The sequence below is a fragment of the Dermacentor albipictus genome, chromosome 6, assembly GCF_038994185.2.
Source record: "Dermacentor albipictus isolate Rhodes 1998 colony chromosome 6, USDA_Dalb.pri_finalv2, whole genome shotgun sequence".
Lineage (NCBI taxonomy): Eukaryota > Metazoa > Arthropoda > Arachnida > Ixodida > Ixodidae > Dermacentor > Dermacentor albipictus.
Window position 1 is genome coordinate 37,016,037 of NC_091826.1, and position 16,169 is coordinate 37,032,205.

Here is a 16,169-nt window from a genome sequence, read left to right on the forward strand (position 1 = left end):
CGCCGATAGCGTCGGACTATAAACGCGCCTTTTATAAACGGCTGCTTCGTTGTATCTTGCTCGCTCAGTCTCCGCGTGGATTACGCGCGGTCTGGGCCGTCTGTGCGTGCGGTTCAGAGCAAGCCACAGGCTGAATCGAGTAGATAAAGCTAGACGTCAGAATGCGAAATCTCCAGGAAAGGCAAAGTTGCTTGCTGAAACACCGCAGCAAAGGGAGGCCAGATTGGCGTGCTATAGAGAGGCTCAACAAGTGTGGATGCGTGCCAAGATCGAAGCTGCTGCAAGCGTCGCCGTCGCTCAGCAACACGAACAACTACAATGAGAAGGAGAGGAAGGCGTGGACATAAGCGATAGCCCCCACAACGAACATTTGACGAACCACACTCTTAGGCTGACGGGAAGCTCGACTACAACGGCCAGGTTTCACCGTCACTTCACGGACAACCCATTCAGCCGAGTGTGTAACGTGTGTGAAACACAAGTGGCCTAACTTTAGTGAAATACTATGTCCATAGTGTTTACAAAAACACGTCAAAGAGACCTTTCGCTTGTTATAACTAGGTTTACAAGAGTTAAACATCAGCCAATATTTTTCTGTCCATCTCGTCTTATCTCGCGAGACGCCAGTTGCGACACAACCTTCCTGCTGGCGCACCCCTGCCTTGCTCTATACACGCCTACATTCTACCAGAGGGCAGTTCCCACTTTGCGTCAGCAGCCGTCTCGCATGCCGCATCGTGCCATGTCGCAGCACGTCGTGTCGTGCCGCATCGCGTCAAGTGTTACGTTTACATTTGGTGCAACAAATGCAAATCGTGAGCTCTCTCATAATGAGCTAGAGTGTGGATCAAGGAAAGAGTCTTGCAAATTCTATAGATGACGCCCTCTTGCTGTTACTATTCGTTGTGGCCAACGCTGACTCGGCTGCCTATGGGAGATATAATGGTTTCGCGTTAATATGGTGCCATCTTGAAGATAGTGCAGTATAAGGCCAGTTCTCAAGCCGCTGGAGGTCACGAAGAAATTAAGTAATGGCCGATGTGTAGGCAATATTCGAAGTAGATGGATACACGAGGCTGTGGCAATAAATAGCCTATGCTTTACGTAAGTTACATATGCAATACCTTATAAATTGTAGTATTGGGTGCAAGCGAGTGGGTGCAAGAAATCTCAAGTTTGTGAGAGATACGAGGTCTAAAAATGTCACTTTGATAAGTCTGACTGCGCAAGACCACAGGTGACGCGTGTGTGCACAGTTGACCACATGCCAGAGTCATCGCATTAGAGGTACGCTTTTTATTTATCGCATTAGAAGTGAGCGGTGCAAAGTTCTGGCCTTGTTTTAAAACGTTCGTTCGTGCCACGTTACCCAAATCGTCTGACGCAGCAAGTCGGACCCCGACACGCCGTGCGAGGGATCTCACGCAAATTCGTATCGCATGTCTCTCGCTTAACACAGTGGGGTACCAGTGCGGTAACACCGTGCGGTACAAGGGTCCGACGTTACCCGTTATGAGGACAGCGTATTTTTCTCTCCCGACAGCTAGCGTTTTGTGATGCTGTCGTTTGAGCCTCTACCCCGCTGATGCCCAGAGGCGGTCGCGGAGGCTGCACGGGGTTACGAACTGGTCATTGAGGAAGTGGCGCTCGAAGCATCGGTTGCATCCCGCGTACGCGTACGCTCGGCGGTAAGAGGAGTGCCACCCACAACGCCTAGTGCAACGCAGTGGCACAAACCGCTTCCCGAAGCATACAAAAGGATTTCTTCGATAGCAATCGGGGTTGGGCTCTCGAATAATAACGCATTCATGGCAAGCAGGAACGGAGGTTGGCTCTTTGTATATAATGTATCGTAGAAATTCCTTACCGGCGAAAGCCCACGTTTACGGAGCCGAAAGCATCAAAGAGCTCCATTGCTGTCATTATGCACATGCCGCCTAGCTTTCCGAGTGTTGTACCTAAAATGCCAATAATATATTAACAAGAAAACGCTCATAATATCTATCTAGAAAGTTGTGATCAAGAACTTCGTAGGCGGCGGACGGCCTTTTATTTGGTTGTCTTGAAAGCCGTACGTGCAATCGTTGGTTTGGGTTTCATGTTAGTTGCTCTTTTCTTAAAGTTTTTTTTTTATTTCTTAAATCTTTTTCTATGTCTTTATTTTTACATCTTATTTCCTTTTCGGCTTTGAACCTTCCCATTTCTTCGAGATTCACTTTGTTTAGGTTGGTCTGCGCACCGGCACATTCCCCTCTTCCTCCTCAGCCATTGAGGGTGAGAGAGAGAGAGAGAGAGAGCTAAGCGTACATAAACGAGTCGCAGAGGGACGCAGTTGCTGCGTTGACGAATGCGAGTACCCTTGTCAAAACCTTGGTTTCGGCGACGTTGTTTGATTGTACAACTGCTAATAACAAGGAGCAGACCAGAGCGATGGAACAGATAAACAGGGAGAAGAAGAGAGTAAACTTGGCTGAAGACCCTGGACGTCTATTGTGCGAAGCTGATATCTCACTCCTGAATTGGCAATGAGCGATTCCACAGCTTGTCAGCCGCCAATAAACCCCATTTCAGGAAGAAAATCTTAGGAAAGGGGCCAAATAGCGAGCTTTTTAAAAAGACTGGTCGAAACCCCACAGTCTATCTTTTTTAGCGTAAAGCTTGCCTCATTTATATGTATAACAAATAATTGACTGGATATTCGTTCGCCGCATAATGAGCCCATCCTCCCTAAGCATTCATGTATTAAAGGAGGAGGAGCAGGCAAAACAAGAGGTGCAAGCCAGAGAGGTTAACCAGATTAAATGTCCGGTGGGCTACTAAAAAAAGTGATCAATAGCTCGCTGCGGTTGAATTGCTTGAGCCGTCAGCCGTTCGTTCACTATTTACTGTGACCGCCTACCATAACTGAACTGACACGGATAGGCTGAATAAATTTTATGTATTTATTATGGAATGGGTAATAAATAATAAATTATCAATTATTTATTGATAACTCGATTTTTTATTAAGTAAATCATTCAATGTTTGGATACCAAAAGAGAGGGATATATATAAAACAGAATATTAGTGAGAAGAAAAGCGGAGAGGATGGCAGCTGGAGGGTGGTTCTGGCCTGCTTCTCCAAACTGAGGAGTGTAGACTGAAACGAGAGATACAAAAGTGCACCAATATAGAAGAATACAGCAAATTACGACAGTTTTTCGCATTCAACTATTCACACGAACCCAACAGACAATGCAACAGACTGTTTGTTTATATGTGGCTGGGTTAGTTTTATTTCTTGGCCCAAGTTTCACTGCATAACATACAACACGCGGACTTGAACATTTGTGTGAACAGGAGCTATGTATATAGTGCCCAAACATTGCAGTCATGTGCTCCATATACGTACGAACATACCTGAACATAAACACCGTAACAAATAAACTAGTTACCGACGTTAAACATTCATTGCTGCCACGCATAGGTAAACAATATTGTGCGCTAGTTCCGATGGCTCTGCAGGAAAATAAATTGTGCGAATTCTCGAGCATTCAAGGTAGGGGTTCAATGAATTTGGCCTCCAGAATTTTTTCTATGCTTAGCGCGCCAATTATGTGTAATACTGCGATTCGTTGCAGGCGAATCTGCGGGCTTTTAAATGTGATTAGTATTTTTTGCCTCCTCCAAGCGTTTCCTCACGTATCTTGAGATATTCCGTTCCCAGTAACAGAGAAAACTTACGAACACGTCCACAGCGCAGAACAGTGTCTCCACCAGAGCTTTTTTTGCTTTCTCCAGGTTTATCAGTTATTGATGCAAGATATTCTAAAGTAGTCATTCCTGTTTTTTCTCAGAAAACTTCATGATAAAGCTATAAAATCATCCTTCAGCAACATTGTTGCAAACCAGTTCTTCCTTTTTCCTTTTGCCATTTCTGTATTGGAACAGACTACGAGAGATTGTGGTTAATCCTGATAGTATTGAATAATTTATTAAGTTAGTAAATGATGTATTGCTTTTTGATTCGTGATGAAGTGAAGAATGTAATTATTTTTTACACGGTACTTGCGTTCATGTGTGTGGTGCTAAAATATATGCAGCAAATTGTGACAGTGAGCAGCGATTCTGAATGTAGGCTATATATTATAATTAGTTTGCGCTTGAAGATATTGTGCAAGATAGGAGAAGATGAATTTCTAGTTTGTTCTCTATACTAATTGCTATGATGTTTCAAGTTCAATGTTCATATCTCTCACAGTTACGATGAGCCAAGGAGAAGGGACGGAGGCATGAAGATGCTCGATGCACCTAAAGGACTGCCATACGATCACGTGACAGCACTTGGCGGACTAGAAATGCGATTTCTTTATTTACGTGTTTGGGGTGTTTTATTCTTTTCAATGCGATCGCATTAAGTGCCCCATGAAGCAGAAAAGCTGACAAGTGGTACCTAAAATGGCCGACGTCGCAAAGAGCGAAATCTGGTCACGAGGTGCTTAGATTGACGTCAGATTTCTCAGGGAGGCTCCTCTAAATAAGCTAAATCAATCTCTTTGAAAAGAAGCGTTAAGAGACAGAACCTCACCGTATGAGGATTGTACCTGGACGACTACTTCGTTAGGAACAAAGGACGGAAAGAAGCGGTAGGGTACATTGGTGACCTGCGGGCCGACGGTAACGATCGGACACCGCTCGCCATCGATTACTATGACACCATGCGGGCAGCTCGAGAGCAACGCTAGATCTCGCTATCGCTTTCAATGCTCCTCCTTCCAACGATACTGCCAGTTTTTGCTTCTTTGTGCGATAGCCGGTAATGAAACTGGTGTCAATGCTTGCAATGTCACCTTATTCATCGATTCAATTAATGAATAAATACAACACGAAGCGGCAGGCCTATGTGATGAAGGGGGTTCTTAACTGTTTTGCACATTTGGGTGCATTCGCATAACTTCACAGCCCATGCAACTTGACGCCTTTAACGAGACAAGGAGTAAATAGGGGGGGATACAGGACAGTTTCAGAAGCAAAGGTTCCCTTTGCGAACCTCGCCGGTTTCCTCGACCATGCGGCCTTTAAAATAGGGTTTGCCACCTTCAGTGCGTTTAACGCAAACGCCTTTGCAGGACATTATGGCGCGCGTCCTTTCAAGACCTTTAGTTTAAAGTAAGAGAACGCGAACGTAAGGAAGACCGGAGAAGATATGCAAGCCAAGACAAGGTGTCAGCAAATGTCCTATGACTTCTATGCCAACGCGTCTGGTTAGCGATATATGGATCGTCGAAATCGCCTAAAGATCTTAGAAATTGGACGCGCTCTGAGATCATATCTGGCATTTCAGGTGAGCTTACAGGAAGTGAAAGCTCATTTCAACAGGTACTGGTAACAACTGCTAGCGAGCGTAGCCACAAAGCGGTGACGTCCAAATCAGCGCGGCTTGCTCGAAAGCATCCCCGTTAGATTCTATGGCAGTCTGGCAAGGTAGCAGGGTGTCTTGCATGGAAAGGCATCGGCCTTGTGCTGTATAGGAGCATTTGGGGTAGCCATCACGAGAATTCACGTTGAAGCAAGGCCTATGGGAGCCGCCGCATTTCAAAACGCTATGTTTTGGCGCACGTAAAGATTACGTACGGTAAACTGGCCAGATAGCGTCCGTTCGTAAAGAGCACGCAAACCAAGGAAGTCCCATAGCGTACGGAGAACGCGCATAGAGCAAGAGGTGAGTTCTTTATGTACGAGACGTGTTTGCATTTGGCAAAGCGAACGCTTTCCAAAGCACCGTACTAATGGGCTTGTCGCAGCGCAGTGACTCTGGTGTGGATCAGGAGCAGGATCTTGTAACTTCTGCAGGTGACGCTCACCCTCCCCCCTCAGATTTTTTGTTGATAGTGTAATAGCTTTATAGGCCGGCGTCAACCACTTTGTAGTCATGCGTCTGTCAAAAACATTAGATTAAAATTAAATTGTGGGACTATACGTCCCAAAATCAATCTCATTATCAGCTGTGTACGATGCAGTGGGAGACTCGGAATTAATGTTCACCTCCTGGTTTTCTTTACCCTGGACCCCAATCTAAGTGCACGAGCGTTCTTCCATTTCGCCGCCATCGAAATTCGACTCCAGCGGCCTCGATTGAACCTGCGACCTGAACCTCAGCACCGCAACTCCAGAGCGCTACTACCCTCCATTGGTGGGCGACAAAGAACATACGGGCCTATCTTGAAGGCAGTGCAGTATAACACCGCGTCTGGAAGTCCTATCTGTCATGAATAAATTAAGAATGCGAGAAGCTGGCACGTGACGCAAGCGCCAGACTTTTCAAAGAGCGACTTCGGCGCGAACCAAGCACGCGTGCGGTCGTCACCTGACGGTTACAGCTTTTGGTATACCCGAGCTTGTGCAAGAAATCGCAAGTTTTTGAGAGATACGAGGTGTAGAAACGTGACTTTGACACCGCTGTGTGTGCAATGTCATCTGCGGCAGCCGTGGGCGCAGTCGTAGTTATGTCACAATAATCACAGTAAAAGTATGTTGTCGCTTACTTACTCATACGTAAGTCATCGCATGCAAGTTTAAAACGCTCCTTCACTGACGTTTCCACAAATCGATGTATGCCGCAAGTCGAACCCTGACACGCCGTACGAGGGAACGGCGGCAAAATCGCAACACGTGTTTCCTCCCTCTTAGCACATTGGTAAAAACCACACTGGTGCGGAACCACCGTGCGATGTTACCGGTCGCAAGGACAGCGCCTTCGCATTCTTGTCTCGTGGCAGTTAGCGTTTTGCGACGCTGTCGTTTAGGCCTCTAGTGAAAGTCAACGATGCCGTCGTTTGAGACACTGCAACGCTATTGACCAGAGGCGGTCGCGGAGGCTGCACGGGGTTACGAACTGGTCCTCGAGGAAGTGTCGCTCGAAGTACCCATTGGCTCCCGCGAAAGCTCGGTGCTAAGAGGAGCGGCACCCGCACCGTAGTGCCGCAAGTGGCCTCTCGAAGCATAGAAAACACTTTGTTGGATAGCAAGCGAAGTTGCTTCTTCACAAATTGAGGAATTGATGGCTAGCACTAACCGGAGTTGGTGTGTCATAAATAATGTAAAGTCCAATGCGGTCACATGTTCCATGCATTTGTCAATGGAGCCAAATGCTTCAAAGAAATTGATAGTGGTCATTATGCACATTCCGCCTACCATTTCAAGTGTTGCCCCAAGAATTTCGTTATCACAATACTAAAGCGTCGCGCAAACGTGACGAATAGAAAAGTATGCTAAGGAACTTCGTAGCGGACATACGCCTTCTATTTGACTATCTTCAACGCAGTCATTGTAACGTTTTCTTTATGTTTAAAAGTTGTAACGTAATATTTGTAGGTGTTTTTTTGGATTACAGGTTTCTTTACAGTAGTGTAATTCCTTTGTTCCTTACGTCAAATGTACTTCTCTTTCTTTCTGCCTCACCCAGCCATCCCTTTTCTTTTTCGACATTCATTTTGCTTGGTTTACTCTGCGCACCAACACGTTCTCCTTCTCCTCTCAAATTGAAGGTGAAGGAGAGGGAACCACGCGTAGAGAAACGCGTCGCAGTGGGACGCAGTTGCTGCGCCGATGAAGACGAGTACCGTAAACAAAACGTTGGCTTCGCCGACATTCTTTGATTCTACAATTGATCATCACAAGAAGCATGCTAGGGTAACCAACAACTTAAACAAGGAGTAGAAAACAGTAAACGTGGGCAAGCAACCTGGACGTCTATTTCGCGCCGCTACCTACTCACTTCTCAGTTGACAGTGACGAATTACACCAGTTGTCAGCCGTCAATAAACCGCATTTCACGAAGGCAGTCTTCAAAAAATGACGAAGTAATGAACAAAAAGCCGGGTGGCCGCCTCACAGTCAATACCTCGCCTTCCTTCAGTTTCGTCTACTGGGCTTCACCGTAACCAAATATGCATCACCAGCTGTCCGATAATTGCACTGTTCCAAAATCAACATCTTCGTTCCCTTCTATCAAAAAATTGCAGTGGGCACGCCGCTTAAGGAAGAACATGGCCGACGGCATTTCTCGCCTTTCGGTTGCTTGTCACAACACGACTTTTCCGCTGTGCATATAAATCCAGCCAATAAACAAAAGCCGAATAAATCGAAGTTACCGCTTGTCCCCGTGTGCCTCTTTCTCCGTGTCGATGAGCAAAACGAGAACAAGGTGAAAGCAGCAGCCAACGTTTCGACAAGCGAACTTGTCCTTGTGTATATGTTTTAGTTCGCGTTGCACACAAAACAATGCCACATCAGCTCTCAGCCTGGAGTGGCCGCTCCTGTTATTTCTTACCAGCACAGGTAAAGCCAGAGTTTACGCAAGCTTCTGCTCTGAAAGAGAACCGCGACCGCTTAAATCTGCTCACAGCTTATTTTTTTGTCCTTTATTATAAATGCTAGACTAATTGGGAAATAAAAGCTGATGGATTCTAGCGGAAACGTTACTTTAGAGCAGTAGCGCTAAAAATGTTTCTCGAGGGGGTAAGTAGAAATCAGAAACTATACAACCCTCTATCTCTTTCTCTGTTTGTCTCTCTCTCTCTCTCTCTCTCTCTCTCTATATATATATATATATATATATATATATATATATATATATATATATATATATATATATACATATATATATATATATATATATATATATATATATATATATATATATGTGTGTGTGTGTGTGTGTGTGTGTGTGTGTGTGTGTGTGCATCAGTTGATAATTACTACTGCACTAGTGCATTATGAGGGAGAGCATGCACACGCGTGTGTCCGTTAATTCAAAAATTACCAGCATACATAGTGATTACAAATCACACAAGGCGAATCATGGTGGAGGAAAAAAATGATTAGAATTATCCCTCGAAATTACACATAATCTCAAGAGGATACGATAGGCAATTACTGCCGAAAAGATGAATTACTGCCTCACAACGCTTTTGAGCACTGAATGTAGGGAATTTTGTAAAGCCAGTAATTCATGAACATTCTTTTTAAAAACTCCCCCAGAACACTGACCAAGCATCAACCCGTATTTTCGCTGGACTTGATCTCGGTCTCGTTCGCAGTCCTTCCAGAGCAGCGAGATAAATTCTGCTTTGTTCGCAAAACACATCGATAAAGCTCATATCACTTCCATGCGTCATTCATTGCAAACGTCATCATTTGTCCGCTCATTTTAACTTAGCCTATACGTTAGGCATAACGTGCCCCTTATTTTTGCCAAATATAACCAAAGTACCTTGATTAGTTCACCGAGGACCTCCCAGAAAGCAACTACCAGTGTCTTATGACGCGTGAAAATAGGGAAAAGACAAGGATTCTGTAATTGGTGGCATTTGTAGTTGTGCCAGAGCTACGGTTTAAATTCTGCCCCGTTCGTTAGACACACTCATGACGTTCTAAAGCACAAACATACGTAATTGATTATCATAGCGTTACATAACGCCCTCCTTCCACTTTGAACTTTGCCCACACATGAACCATTGCCTCGTCCTTACTGTCACCAAACATCAAGAAGGTGCCTCGGTCAGATCACTGAAGAGACCAACCCAATATTCGTACACCCGTGAGAAAAAGTATGCGGACCAACGGGTCCCCAAAAATACAGAATGCCTTCATAATTAACATGCATAAACGGAATCTGATGAGTGTACTTGAAAATTCGTAATGCCAAGTTTGGACTGCAGTCTTTTTTTTTTTCAAGTTCCAATAACTGACAATGCAGAAAATGAGTTTATCGCGCAATGCCTGGTCCGCATACTTTTGCTCACGGGTGTACGTATCACGCCTTAAGCAAGCCTTCAAAAAAGAACGTTCGATAGTTATTCCTAACGCTTCAAGTAAACTTGAAACTTTAGAAATTCGGAACACATTCCACTTCCGCTGTGCTCCTTCCTTCTTAATAAAAAGCTTGTGAAATGCAGAGTTTTCTTGAAAATATGCGAAACAGAGCTGATAAGGGAAGCGGGACACTTTCGAACGCTTGCTTAAGATTTCTTTTATTGCTTGATTTTTATTGCTTGATTTTATTGCTCAACCCAGCTCCTCAGGCGCGGCGGTGTCGCCTTCAATACACGGGACACCGTGACGTCACGACAGAGGAGAAACGGGGCTCCGACTCGCGCCGTCGCTCGCGGCGGTATATAAGCAGCTGCGCTTGCCTCTCTGCTAGACACTCACGAGGTGAGATGCCTCCTGGAGACAGACCTACTCGTTGGAATGAGAAGCGAAGGTTGCGGCGTGCTACAGAGACTGATTTTCTAGGTGGCTTTGGCTCAACTCTTGCAAGATGGGCTGGGTGGGAATCGAACCAGGGTCTCCAGAGTGTGAGACGGAGACGCTACCACTGAGCCACGAGTACGATGCTTCAAAGCGGTACAAAAGCGCCTCTGGTGAATGCGGTGTTGCCTTAGAAACGAGCTGTTTCTAAGGCTCAGGCGTGCGTCGCTTGCTCAGGCGCACATTTCGTTGCCGCGCCGAACGCCGCGTTGCTCGACGCTCACCGCGTCCAATGCGGGGCGCGTAGTCGCTGCGCCGTAGCCCATTGTCTTACACCCCTTGGTGGGTCGACGGGAGCGCTGTCGCGTTCCACTCTTGAAGGCGAAGCAGAGTAACGCATGACTTCTTTCTTCTTCTAGCCGAACCAAATATAGCCAAGCAACAGCAGTTCACCAGGCTAAACAGTGGTTCAACAACTAAAATAAAGGCTAGTATGCTTCGCATCCTGGGCTTAACCTTAGCTAAGCCACAGCCATTTTTTTTCGTACAGCTGTGTTTGCACAACACGCCTTTAACATAGAGCCCAAACTTGGCGCAGCGATTCCAATTTGCTCGCAAACTTTGACACAGGTTGTATTTGTGATTTTTCCAGGGCCGCTGAATATGTTTTACAGGGCTCGTAAAACACACTAATAACACTCCGGTCCACTTGCATTTGTAATATGTTTTAAGAAGGTACATCTAACCCGCCCACTTCGAATGTTGCCAACACATTACAAATACCATAACCTTAACGTTTCAAATATATTAACAAGGTACCTTCTTCTGTTCAGTGAGGGCAGCGGAGAAACAAACTGTGAGCCTCAAATGACAAAAATTACAGGGGTAAAGAAGGGCTCATTTCTCATTAACAGCGGTACGTTTAAATGCAAGTACTTGAAACTATCGCAGAGCCATTGTACTAAAATTATCCATATTTTCACGGAATAAGAAGCTCGTGCTTCGTGCAGTTTTTTAGGAGTCTGCAAAACATTTGGAATAATGGCAATATAACATCTTGGAATACTTTGATAAGTAACATTCCACAAAGGCTGCAAGGAACCCACTTATCGCTTCTGGCTCAAAGCACGATTCCTACTGCAACGGAATTCAAACACAGTGCCTCGCATAGTTTACCGAGGGAACTTAGAAAACTTACCAGATTACTTGTATAACACGTAAAAGAAGGCGGAAAGGAGATACTTAGTAAACATTTTCGGACTGTATAAGGAACTTAGCAGAGCAGATAACTGCTCTCCTAGTTGGTTGAAATGCATACTATTTTTGCATGTGTTTGGCATAAGCTTCAGTTGTGAGCTAGCACTCATCCTTGTTCTTTATAGGCTTGTCCTCTTGTCACTGTGCAGCAAACATTTCAGTAAACATAAGAAACCTACACAGTTCAACCTTTCGGTTTATATATCACCAAGAATGCGGCTTTCATTTCCGGAAAATATTATTTTCTTTGTTCTTGTGGTTGTGCTGGGGAGTGTGTGCCAGTGTAACTGTTAAGTTGAAAGAGTCTAAAATTAATATGAATAGGCTGCGTCAGAAGTGACACATATCCCAATAGAAAAATTGGAACTCAGTCTAGGAATGGTACTGCTGTGGCTCTGCACATTCGACAGTGTCGTTTTCTTTTTGACGCATGAAGTCCAAAATAAAGACACGACACAAAAAAAACGCGGGAAGACCACACAGAACAACCGCTGCCACAATGACTTGTCACCAACTTGCCCAACTCTCGACATTCCTGAACGTCGTTTTGACCAGCATATATGGGATAAGTGGCGAATACACGATGAAACTCGACAGCCTCTGGACATATACCATGTGTACCAGCTAACGTTAGCCAAGCTGTCCAAGGAAAAAGAACAGATTTATAAAACACGTTGCGAGACTCAATTATACACTGTATGTTGCTCGGTCGTCAGAGATCTGAATCCCGAATAACGTAAGTTTTCAGAACGTTAGTTGTGGCATCCTATAAGCGGTCATAATTTTTAAGTTTTACGGAATTTTTCTAAAACTTCCTAGTTGCAGATAACCAAGTTTTAATCTTGGGGGTGCGTTAATAATAGACGCGTACATTACTTGCAAATGAAATTGAAAGACAGAGTCAACAATTTAAAACAAAACACAAATTAACTTTTTACTTAATTATCCTAAGGCATGTATGGCAATTTTCGAATTATAGCCGGCGAGATTGCAAGGCACGTCGACATGGAAAAAATTTCCAGAATTGCTCCGGTCCGGCGACATGCGTCCTCAAACTGGCCGCAATAACACACGGTGGTTACACATACTTTTTTAATGAAAGGCTTTTCTATATATTGGAGCACAAAAGTAACTGAAAGAAGCACTCGGAAACGTTCGGCGTGATAAAACCGCGTTTTAATGTTTCAGGTCTTGCAAACCTTGGCTCTAGCAAATCAATTCCAGTGTGGCTACGAACTGGCCCGTGAGGAAGTGGGGCTCCAAGTACCGCTTGGCTCCCTCGTACGCGCCACCCACAACGCACACTGCAAAACAGTGCCACAAATCCCCTCTCGAAGCATAGGACGCGCTTTTTTGGATAGCAAACGTGCTTCCTTCGTCAAGAATAACTCCACAAATTCATGGCCACCAATCACAAACAACACTGTCTTCAATGGGGCCAGATTCTTCAAACAGCTCCATAGCTCTCATTATACGGTGTCCGCCTAGTTCTACTGGTATTGCACCTTCATATTTTATTTATGTAATAATAAGAGTTTGCGCAACCTTTATATGTAGGAAAGTGTGACAAAGGACTTCGTAGGCGGCGCATAGTTTCTATTTGACTACCTCGCACGCAGCCACTATAAGTGTTTATGCATGTTTAAAGGTTGTAACTTTTACATTGCCTTTATTCGGAGCTAAACGTTGTTTTTCTAATTTCTTCGTTCTTGACTTAATATGTTTTCCTTTAGGCTTTTGCCAACAATTTCTTTTAGACTATCGCTTTCCTTACCTTGCGACCAGACTGACGAAAGACTTAAATAAGGAGAAGAGCAGACGTCACTGAAGACCCTCGACCTCTATTGGGCGCCGCTACTTTGTCACTTCTCCATCGCAGTGACGAGTTCCAGCACTTCTGAGCTGTAACACCGCATTAATGGAGACCGTCTTAAAAAAAAGTGCGAACCAGGAACTTTTTGAAGAGACGGGTCGGGACCGCACAGTCAATACCTAACCTTCCTTTGGTCCTGCCTATAGAGCTTCACAGTAGCCTGGCTCATATCCACGCGTACAATTGCTGGTACCTCCGTTAGCAATGGCTCATTCCCCGTAAGTAAGCAAAAAATGCAATGATTCGTAGTCCCGCAAGGTTCACAGCTACTGACTTTGCGTGAATTCGCTCCGATCACCCTACCCCTGTTGTCGTTGTCGGTGATTTCAATGTGGATGTGTGGGTACCGAAAAAGGGAACGGGTTGCGCGTTCAGCGTTGCTGACATATCCCTTGCGAAGCCCCACCGATCCGCCCTAACCAACCACCCAACGGTGTACGTGCATCGATTTGACAGTATGAAAGAATGTGATTGCGGTTAAGAATGAAACAATGACCACCGATGAACACAATAAATGAGTGGGCCTTCCTTTCATCACGATGACCACCCATCAAGACAAAAAATGAGTTCGTACTTTTGTTCGAAATCACGAGTCACCGCCGTCTCGTGGGCTAAGCACCTTCGCCGGTCAACAACCTTCACAGAGTGGAATGCCTCATGATTTTTTGAAGACGCGGGTCATGACCCAACTGTCAATACCTCGCCTTCTTTTGGTCCTGTCTATTCAGCGTCACCGTAATGAAATATTCAACAACTCATAAATCGCGAATTAAGTCGATATCTTCGTTCCCTTATATCAGAATATGGAAGTTTGTGCTTCGCTCAAGGGAGGGCATGGCGGACGACCACTGTACAGAGGTTGCAGCCACTTAGGTTTTTTTCAACCTGTCTGGACTTTAACACTGACACAGCGTTCGTTATGCACGGAACAAGCGAAAACAAAACCGGATATGACCAACTAGGCACGGGACAAGGCGAAACTTAATCGCCCGTTCACCCATCGACTTATAGTACAACGACTGGAACGGTCAACTTATGGCTTGATGAGTTGATCGATTCATAGAGTTAATAGAGTTGGGCTGAGTGACTCAAATACCGCCTAATGATGTATGAGTGAAATGGTGGTAACCACGTATATGAAGATTGTGAGGGAAAGAAACTAAGGCTATGGAAAAGAAAGCGAGAGAACGAGTGAACCTTGATTATGGATTGCATTTTAAGTGCCAGACATGAAGGATCTTCCCCTAAACGTGCCCCCCGCTTTTTTTTCAGTGCCACAGTGAACCCACCGCTACCCGCCGTGGTTGCTCAGTGGCTATGGTGTTGGGCTACTGAGCACGAGGTCGCGGGATTAAATCCCGGCCACGGCGGCCGCATTTCGATGGGGGCGAAATGCGAAAACACCCGTTTACTTAGACTTAGGTGCACGTTAAAGAACCCCAGATGGTCGAAATTTCCGGAGTCCTCCACTACGGCGTGCCTCATAATCAGAAAGTGGTTTTGGTACGTAAAACCCCATAATTTTGTTAAACCTACCGTAGGAAGACACGGTGCAGAGCCCAGAGCGCCGCGCACAAGACAATGTCAACAAGAGCTCTCACTTAGCTTAAACTCTAAACGGAACACAGCAAACGGCGTCGATTTAGGGGCCAGCCGTCCCGCAGAGTTTCAGCGAGCTGGAATGAGCCAGCTTGCATGTTCTGGCAAGAAAGCGAAGGAAGAGGAATCCGTAGCACGGAGCAGACGGGTAGCGATGACTCGTCAGAAAACGTTAATTAAGGGTGCGAGCAATAAGCTGCGTTTGGAGTGTTCATGGGAATATAACACCAGTTCGTGTGTTCTTCGTTTCTAAAGTCGCACACGCCACTAGCCGCAGGCATCTCACGAAAATCTACCGAAGCAAAAGTAAGCATTTTGAACCCCGCCTTTCGTGAAAACATACCGTAGCATCATGGGAGACTCATGGGAAGCTGCGCGGCAGTGCAGGGGCGTTAACAGCCAATTAATTATTAGCTCAAAGGCCAGGTGCGCCTCTGCTCAGTTCTGCCACATCTCTGCCCGTTCTTTCCCCGTGAAACTAGCATGGCTTTTATGTCAATAAAGATTACTTTGATTGGAAAATCTGTCACCGCATGTTGATCCCATGAGCCCTATGCATGCATGCATAAAAAGAGGATGAGCAGGGAAAATAAGAAGACAAAGGCTCTGAGGTTCACCAGATTAAATTTCCGCTTGGCTGTTAAAACAAGTGATCAAAATCTCGGTGCGGTTCAATTGCTTGAGCCGCCACGCGTGAGTTCGCTATTCTAGGTGACGGCTTACCATAAAAGAATTTTCACCTATAGGCCGATTAAGTATTGAAAATTTAATAATACTATTGGTTGATCACTAATAAGTAATAAATTATTAAATATTAATTTGATAACTATTTATTAATAAGGCCATTCACTGTTCGAGCACCACGAAAGAGAGAAAGAGAGAGACAAAAGAATACCTAATGAGCAGAAACGCGGAGAGGGTGGTAGGAATGGGTAGATTTCGGTCTGCTTCTCCAAATTGAGTAAAGAAATTGACGAGTTTAGACAGAAACAATGACATATTGAAGGGCAAAAATAACTAAAAAATACCGCAGATTACGAACACTGTTTCGTATGAAACAAATCGCAACTAATCACATCAAGCCGACAGACAATGCAACGGATGGTTTGTTTATTTTTGACTGGGTTAGTGTTCTTTCTTCGTCCAAGTATCAATGTATAACACAGAGTGCACCGACATGAACATTTATGTTAACGTGAGCTATCTA

At 45.0% G+C, this 16,169-nt stretch overlaps 1 long non-coding RNA gene across 2 annotated transcripts in view; it reads right to left on the reverse strand.

Annotated features, from left to right (window-relative positions):
- Window positions 1-2,921: 2,921 nt before the first annotated feature.
- LOC139060994 (uncharacterized) overlaps window positions 2,922-16,169 on the reverse strand; it is a 150,862-nt gene continuing 137,614 nt past the window's right edge. For both annotated transcript variants that reach the window (XR_011515130.1, XR_011515131.1), the window contains one exon: window positions 2,922-3,139. This is a non-coding gene — a long non-coding RNA (uncharacterized lncRNA). The remainder of the gene's footprint in view (window positions 3,140-16,169) is intronic.